At 53.1% G+C, this 8,873-nt stretch overlaps 1 long non-coding RNA gene across 1 annotated transcript; it reads right to left on the bottom strand.

Moving 5' to 3' along the window:
- Positions 1-634: 634 nt before the first annotated feature.
- LOC132541323 (uncharacterized) lies at positions 635-5,249 on the bottom strand. The gene is made up of 3 exons (XR_009552497.1): positions 3,103-5,249; positions 1,376-1,563; positions 635-763 (listed from the first exon to the last, which is right to left on the bottom strand). It is a non-coding gene; the product is annotated as an uncharacterized LOC132541323 (long non-coding RNA).
- Between the last annotated feature and the right edge of the window lie 3,624 nt (positions 5,250-8,873).

Genomic DNA, 8,873 nt, shown 5'->3' with positions numbered 1-8,873 from the left:
GGAGAGGAGAATAGAGGAGGGGAGAGGAGAAGAGAGGAGAGGAGGGGAGGGGAGGGGAGGGGAGAGGAGGGGAGAGGAGGGGAGAGGAGAGGAGAAGAGAGGAGGGGAGAGGAGAAGAGAGGAGAGGAGGGGAGGGGAGAGGAGAGGAGAGGAGAGGAGAGGAGAGGAGAGGGGAGGGGAGGGGAGGGGAGGGGATGGGAGGGGAGGAGAGGAGAGGAGAGGACAACCCCCACACACCCATATACCCATATTGGAAAAGGACTGCTCAGAACCTTCTGAAAATTAGGGTGTGAGGGAAAGGGAGTCAAGACAGACTAAGGGAATTGAATCCGGGACTTCGCCCAGCTATTTAAAAGAGAGGGAGGTGCACATGGACACAAGGTTTCACCTGTATCCTTGTTTCCACCTGCTTATAAAGCAGACTCTAAGAGACAAAGTCCTGGACAGGACGTCCCAGGTCCCCAGACCCCTCAGGAGTCTCCTCCCCCTACTATCTCAATATCTTTAATAATACCTGTATTATTACTATTATTATCTTTATTAATTTATTGGACAGAGATAGCCAAAAATTGAGAGGAGGGGGGAAAGAGAAAAGAGACACCTGCAGCCCTGCTTCACCACTCGTGAAGCTTTCCCCCTGCAGATGGGGACCGGGGGCTTGAACCCAGGCCCTTGCATACTGTAACGTGCACTCAACCAGGGCCACCACCACCTGGTCCTGGAGAAGCTTATCTCTGGGCCCAAATTATCTTGAGATCGATCTCTAGAAGGGGAGGGGACAGACAGCCCTTCAGTAAAATGTTAGTTGAGAAAGTCCAAGACCAGATGGGAAAGAACTGTGAGTGCAGAACTTGTAACCCATTTGGTACCTTCCTGTACACCCTCTGCACATCACACCACTCTGGAGGGCTACGCAGGGCCACACTGCAGCCCAGACACAATCACCTCCAGCAGGTGGTCAGGTTCCCCTGGGGGCGCTACCTTTGGGCTCCACAACAGAGTCTGCCCTGTCCCCTGGCTGCCTCCGCTGCCTCTGAGTAGAAAGAGGACTAGCAAGAAGGGCAGGTGTGAGGCCACATTGAGGGCAGGGAGGCAGGAAAAACAGCCTGAACAGAACCCAGGGTGCTAACGTTTATGCCGCAGAGAGAGGCTGGGCAGAATCTAGGTTCAAAAGGGCAGCGCTGGAGGGAAAGATTCTTGTGGCTTCCCGTGATCACTGGAGTCTGGATAAGCAAGACCCCGGTCTAAGCTTCAGTTTTCTGACTGGAAAAATGACTAAAAAAGAAAAAAAAAAAATCCTGTCTTGCCTGAATGATGCACTCAAGTCACAAGGCATGCTGGCCCCCGAAATGCAACATAGTGAGTACTCACTCACCTCCTGCAGCCCAGACCAGGGAGCTGTGAAACATACAGACTCTGGGTCGATCCTACGCGGTCAGAGTATCAGGAAGCTGAACCTTGTGAATAACTTCTAGAAGCCTCTGCAGTCCTTCCACTGAGTTGGATAAGCTTTTCTCAAGAGGTCTGGGCAAATGTCCCCAGCACCGACTGTCCAGGAAACACCTACGAGACTATTTTTGGTGGAGAAAATGGTGATGGTTTTCCTAGGGGCCTGGCACTATCCTGCCTGGGCTCTTTATAATCTTGAATTCACATGCATGTGTCCTGACCTTATAGTTAAAGCAACTGAAACACAAAGTTCCTGAATGCCCTTCTATATAGCTGACCCTGGGAAGCCTTTGTGCTTTCTGATGATGCATGTGTTTGTGTGTGTTTTGGGGGGCGTTTGTTTATTTATTTTTTCTTTTCTCATCTCAGCCTAGGTAGGATGTTATTGGAGAAGTTGCCTTTATTGTAAGCTCTTCTGCTTTAAGTCGCAGCTTTCAAGAATCTATAACTAAAGGGTTACTAGCCTTTTTTTTTTTTTTGCTTCCAAGGTTATCACTGGGGCTTGGTGCCAGCTCTAGAAATTCACTGCTCCTGTTGGTGACTTGTTCCACCAGAGAGAAATTCAAAGGAATTTCACCTGCAGACCTGTTTCACCACTTGCGAAGCATCCCCCCTGCAGGTGGGGAGCCAGGGACTCGAACCCAGATTCTTGCGGTTAGTACTATGTGCACTTAACCAGGTGCACCACTGCGCAGCCCCCAAGTTACCAGACTTTTCATTCTAGTTTTTGACCAGTCAACCCAACAGGCTGGGGGTGGAGGTGGAGAACAAAAGGGCTTTGAAGTTCAACTGTCAGGATGCAAAGCCTTTGTCTCTGGCTTTCAGCTGTGTGAGGACAGGAATGTGTTTTAAACTCTCCTGGTCTTCTCTCCTCTCTCTGTCCCCTTCTGTTTCATGGAGCCAGTGCAGTTCAGGCAGAGCTCATGCAAGGCTGAAAAGGCATGAGGGGACATGGCATCTGGGTCTGAAGAGAGAGATGTCTTATTTGTCCTTCGGTCCCTCTGAGCCTGAGTGCAGGCCCTTCCCCTGCTAGAATCCTGCATGCTGAGTCATCAGCATGGTTTCCTCTCAGGCCCAGGGCCTTTGAGTCATGCCTTTGGATGAGATACCCTGGAGTTGGGTCCCAAGGAAGAACTGCAGCTTCAGACCATCAGAAAAACACAATGACATCTTTCTTCCTGCCACACACTCAGGTCATCTCTGGCCAAAGGTTCCAATACATGGGGGTGGGGATGGGGGGGTCAGCTCTACTTAGATATGGGGGGGAGGCAGCTGGAATCAAGTTAAATCCAGTCAACCAACATTTAGAGAAGTTGCAGTCTTTTCTCAGACCTTTTCCTAAATCTCTCAAGAATACTTGATACCCGCCCCACACACACACACACACACACACGTACACAAAGAAAAAGGAGAGAAATCATCCCATCCACATTCTGCCTAGACTGATTTCTCATGAAAAACTCAGTGAAGATCCAGTTAACTTTGGCCCCTCTGTCAGCGGACAAGTAAAATCAGGATTGGAGCGCAACCTTCACCATCTCTAATCCCAATCAGAAGACAGCCTTCCCCTACCCAGAAGGGCCTGGCAAGCTGAGTTCCAGTGCCAGCTCAGCCCTGGCAGACGTCTCCCTGTGTGTTGACACCAGTTTTCACCTGTAAAATCAGAAGTTGGATGAAGGACTTGTGTGAGTTTGCAATTCCATTCCTAGTTGTCAAAGCAAATGATTATGGGTGTTCTTGTGACTGGGAACTTCTGCGGGGGTGGGGTCGATCAGAATGGGAAGAAGCCAATCGTTTAGTTCATGTGTGTCTCTGGATGTGTATTGGGGTCAAGCATCATGTCACAGGGCAAGCAAGGCAGGTGAAGCTTCTTCCTCAATACCTTGCAGTTCAGCCTCTGGTTGGGCACAGTGCTCCACAAAGCTAAATGGTCACCAGTTAGAGGACTCCCTGGTAGTTGTTCCTTATACCAGGGTACTGTTACTTTAGAGTGTTCCGACCATTTCACTGACAACCTCTACCTGTGCCACCCCAAACTGCACCATGTGCCACCCAGCATGCACCACACAGAGCTGCGGCTAGTGGCCTCAGCGGTCCCCTGCGTGTCATCCCTGAGCTGGCTCCTTCCTGAAGTCAAACTGCTGGTTTTGGGCTTTCTGTGCTTTGCTGATTTCAACTCTGATTTGTGCAACTCTTTGGGAAGGATCCAAGATTTCTATACCAGAGGTGACTGTGCTGGAAAGTATGCCTCAAGATAGTATTTCTCTTTTTCTTTACTTTTTTTTTTTTTTTTTTTTTTTTGCCTCCAGGGTTATCACTGGGGCTCAGTGGAGGCACTACTATGAATCCACTGCACCTGGTGGTTATTTTTTTTTTCCATTTAACTAGATAAGACAGAAAGAGATTGAGAGAGGTGGGGAGATAAAGAGGGAGAGAGACACCACTTGTGAAGCACCCCACCCCCTGCAGGTGGGGAGCAGGGGCTTGAACCCAGGGGCTCGAACCCAATCCCTGAGTGGCCTTTGCATTTAGTACTATGCATGCTTACTGGGCACACCACTGCTTGACCCCCTATTTTTTTTAAGTAAAACTATTTATTTATTTACTTATTCATCTGGATAGAAAGAAAATGAGATGGGAGGGAGAGACAGAGAAAAGAGAGAGATTGGCAGCACTGCTGCCCCACACATGAAACTTCCTCCCCTACAGCAGACTAGGGGCTTGAACCTGGGTCCACGGAGTGGAAACGTGTGTATTCTACCAGATGTGTCACCGCCCAGCTTGAAAACGGCACTTGCAACATAGCAAGAATAAGCTTGTGTTTAGATGCTGTGTTTATTTGAGGGCCTACTCTAAGAAGGTTTAAACTGTGGTCTGATATATTTTGTAAAGAGGCCTAAACCCTCCCATGCCATGGCCACTGGTTGAAGCCTTTGAATCTTTAAGCTTTTCCAATAATTTATAAGAAATGAAACAAACAGAAGTGCCCAAGATATCTGTGAAGAAGAGTTTGTCTGGGATGGCTTCAGCCAGCCATTGATGGCTTGCATGCAGCTACTTGTAACCCATAGGGGCCTCCAATAGCAGGGGCGAAGAATGCCTAAGGGGAAAGACTGGATCCAGGAAATTTCACCTTTGCCGCCCCCCCCCGCCCCCCATTTGGACAGAGGTGGTAACCGCAAGCTTTCCCGAGTTCTCCGCGTTCCACACACTCTGCCCCAGACTGAATCCGATGACCTAGGCGGGTCTCCTGAGAGCTATTCCAGCTGCTATCCCACTGCAGGGCAGGAGAGGTTAAACAGCAGCAGAGCTGGGAAGAAAAACTTGGGAGAAGGGCGGAGGCTAAAATGACACCAATCCGACCCCAGCTGGCCCCAGGATGCCAGCAGCACCACCCCCATGAACCCCCTCAGCCCAGCCCACCCCCAGATCGCAGGGGTGCGGGACCTTTCAGCCAGTTACTACCGCGCAGACCCAGGGTACCTCAGGGGGCGCCCCCTGCCCAGCGCCAGCCTCCTGGCTCTATGACACACTTCGGACCCTCCCCCAGCACGCTCACACACCCCACCCCACCCTAGCTGGTTGCAGGGCTAGTGGGCTCCGGACACTCCTTGCAGACCAGTCCAGGCTTCATTTGGGAACCGGACACACCCACGTTCCCTTCCTTCTTCAGTCTCATCTCAGGCGCAGCGCGCTCGCGCAATCCCTCCTTCCCCAGACACTCCAGACACACACAGGCCGCGCGCACACACACATGCACACTCACACACACACACATGCACGCTCACACACATGCACATTCACACGCACACTCACACACACACACACACACATGCACGCTCACACACATGCACATTCACACGCACACTCACACACATGCACGCTCACATGCACACTCACACACATGCACACACACGCACACTCACACACATGCACACTCACATGCACACTCACACACATGCACACACACGCACACTCACACACATGCACACTCACACACACGCACACTCACACACATGCACACACACATGCACACTCACACACATGCACACACACGCACACTCACACACATGCACACTCACATGCACACTCACACGCACACTCACACACATGCACACACACACACACACACACACACACACCCCGCAACCTCTTCTCCTGTGCCCACTCCTGGAGAGCTCCCTGTCCGCGGTGACTCCGACGATCTCGGTGTCCCACTGGCTCTTCGTCCGCTTCCCTAACCCCAGAATTTAGATGTACGGGGATCTGTCTTTATTATTATTATTTAAAAAAAAACAGTCGTCTTTATCTATTTATTAAATAGAGACAGAAATCGAGAGGGAAGGGGGAGATAGACAGGGAGAGAGACACACACACACACCTGCTGCAGCCCTGCTTCACCACGCGCAGAAAGCTTTCCCCTGCAAGTGAGGACAGGACGGGGGGTTCCAACTCGGATCCTTGAGCACTGTAACCTGTGCGCCCAGTCAGTGGCGCCACCCGCCGCCACCTCCCCCCATTCTGTCTTTTTGCCCCTAATGGAAATCGCCTACTCCAGCGGGGTCGGCGCCCCCACAGCCCCCTCCTCACGCTTGCGGCTCGGCACCCACAAAGGACAACCGGCCCCCATGGGCGCTCTCAGTCTCGCCCCCGGAGAGGAGGACCAAAGCTTACCTGCGCTACCGGGGCAGAGGCGAGAGGATCGGGCTGGGCTGGCGGTGCCAGGGGAAGCTGCGTAGCCGGCGAGGCGCACAGGAGCAGCGAGGCCCGGAGGTTTGGAGCAGGCGGGGCGGAGGCCGGCTTTATGGGCGCCCCGGCCCCGCCCCGCCCCGCCCGCCCCTCTCCGGCCCCCGGCGGCCCAGCGCGGCGGGACACACCCCTGCCCCCCCGCCCCGCCCCCTGCGCCCCTCCCGCTCGCGGGCTCGGGGCCCAGCCTGTTGCGCAAGCCTCTGCTGGGCGCGGCGGGGAGGGGCCTTCGGACCCGGCCGCGGTCCCCCCACCCCACCCCACCCCACCCCACCCCAGCCCCGACCGCCCCCTTCCGCGCTGCCAGGCCGGGTGCCAGAGGGGAGGGGGACGCCTATGTGCGTGTGCGCTCTCACGTGCGTCCCAGCTGGGCCCCCTCCACCCGGGAGCCCCGATGCGCCACGCCCCGAGGTCCCCATGTCCCCGGAGCTCGCCCCCGCCCTCTGCGGCCCCTGCGGCCGGCGGGGCTCCCTGAGATCCTGCTTCCCGGCCGCCTCCCTCCCTGCTCCAGCAGCTCTCCGCTGAAGTCGCGGCTCCCATTTAATCGTGTCTTTTCTGCGTACCCCAGCTGGGTGGCTCCCCTTCCCCTCCGTCGCCCCGAGTTTTAAAACCCTTTGCTGCCCTGGCATCTTTCCTCCCCACCCCGCGGCCCCAGCAGGAAGGGTGGTTTACCGCCCGCCCCTTCTTCCCCCTCCCTGTTCCCAGAAATTGTACCCAGCACCCTTTCAAACTTGAGCTGCCCTTCTCTGCTGTCTTGTTTTTGTTTAAGGGCTGCAGAATGTTCTCAACCCTGACTGCCTTTCAGAATCCCCAGTAGAACTTTTTATTTTCAAAGGTGCTTGCCAGGACCCCACCCAAGTCATTTTAATCAAAACCCAGAGAGTACATGTGAAGTGCTTCCAGCGTCCCTGCTCGCCGCCCGCCCACCCCCGCACGTTTCTTTTCCTTTCTTCCCTTTTCTTTAGACGGAGACAGACACACAGAGAGAAAGAGAGCAGGGCTCCCAGGTTTCCTTTAATGAGGTGAGGGCCAGGCTTGAACCTGGGTCATTTGCAAGGCAAAGCAGTACACAAGCCAGTTAAGTTATTTCTTTGTCCCTCTCTGAGCTATTTCTCTTTATTTTATGTTTTTATTGTAGTTATTGATGTCATCGTTGTCGGATAGGACAGAGAGAAATGGAGAGAGGAGGGGAAGACTGAGAGGGAGAGAGAAAGACAGACACCTGCAGACCTGCTTCACCGCTTGTATAGCGACTCCCCTACAGGCGGGGAGCCGGGGGCTCGAACCCAGATCCTTCTGCTGGTCCTTGCGCTTTGCGCCACATGCGCTTAACTCACTGCTACTGAACTGACTACCCTCTGAGCTGTTTCTTTTTTCTTTTTTTTTTTTTTTTTTTTTTTCCTCCAGGGTTATTGCTGGGCTCGGTGCCTGCACCATGAATCCACCGCTCCTGGAGGCCATTTTTCCTCCTTTTTGTTGCCCTAGTTGTTGCAGCCTCGTTGCGGTTATTATTGCCATGGTTGACGTTGCTTTGTTGTTGGATAGGACAGAGAGAAATGGAGAGAGGAGGGGAAGACAGAGAGAGAGGGGAGAGAAAGATAGACACCTGCAGACCTGCTTCACCGCCCGTGAAGCGACTCCCCTGCAGGTGGGGAGCCGGGGGCTCGAACCGGGATCCTTACGCCGGTCCCTGCGCTTTGCGACATGTGCGCTTAACCCACTGTGCCACCGCCCGACTCCCCCTCTGAGCTGTTTCTAACATGTAGCCCAGCCCGGATGATAACCCTACACTAGGGGCCCATTATCTTAAGAGTAAATAAAGGTCTGCCTGCTGTCCCCAGACCCCTCCTCTAGCCTTAGGTTTTTCGTAGGCCTAGTATGGTATCCCCCCTGCCTACTGATTGTGATCCCCCCCCACCCCCACCCCCACCCCCCCCTGCGCCTTCCACACACAGACCCACCAGCTTTTGTTTTCCTCAAGGCCAGGAACCTGACTTCTCAGTCCATCCTATCTGCCTCCTTAGACTACAACTTATGCTTATTCTGTCATTCCACAAAGAGAACACTTGCTATGAACCTGATCTGAACAGGTAAAGCCCTCTCCCTTAGGGCATAACCAGAAAATCTCCACTTCCCCATCCACACAGCTAGAAGGCTAAACTGAGCTACAATGTTCCATAACTGCATTGAGGGCTAGGCCCTGGGGAAATGGTAATAAACAGAAGTTGGCTTCTGTGGAGTCGGTCTATTATCTGAAGACCCTCTGAGACCAAATCTAGACACCTGTCTTCTTTGCTCCCCTCATATGCATCCAGTCCATTTCCCCTTATCCCCCTACTTGTGGCTTTTGACAAGGCACCTGTGGCTTCCTACCTACAATGACCGTCAATGCTCTAAAATATGGGGGAGAGGGCATTCCCTATGCTTCCCTAGCACACAGGAACCCTACCTTAAGGGCTGGTGAAAAACATCCCAGCAATGGAGGCCATTTCTTTTACTGTGGAGTTTGTCTAGGATGAAAACACGCAGAGCTGGAGCCAGAATTCTCCAAAGTTTCCCTGTGTTTATTATGCTTAGGGGGTCTCGATCTTTCAGAAGACAATGTGTGGAGAATAAGTTAGGGGGTGTTAGGGAAGTTAGGAGACGCACAGAGAAGAAAAAAGAAAAAAAACTTGAGA

Source organism: Erinaceus europaeus, chromosome 1, assembly GCF_950295315.1.
Source record: "Erinaceus europaeus chromosome 1, mEriEur2.1, whole genome shotgun sequence".
Lineage (NCBI taxonomy): Eukaryota > Metazoa > Chordata > Mammalia > Eulipotyphla > Erinaceidae > Erinaceus > Erinaceus europaeus.
This window is presented reverse-complemented; position numbering and strand designations above follow the sequence as displayed.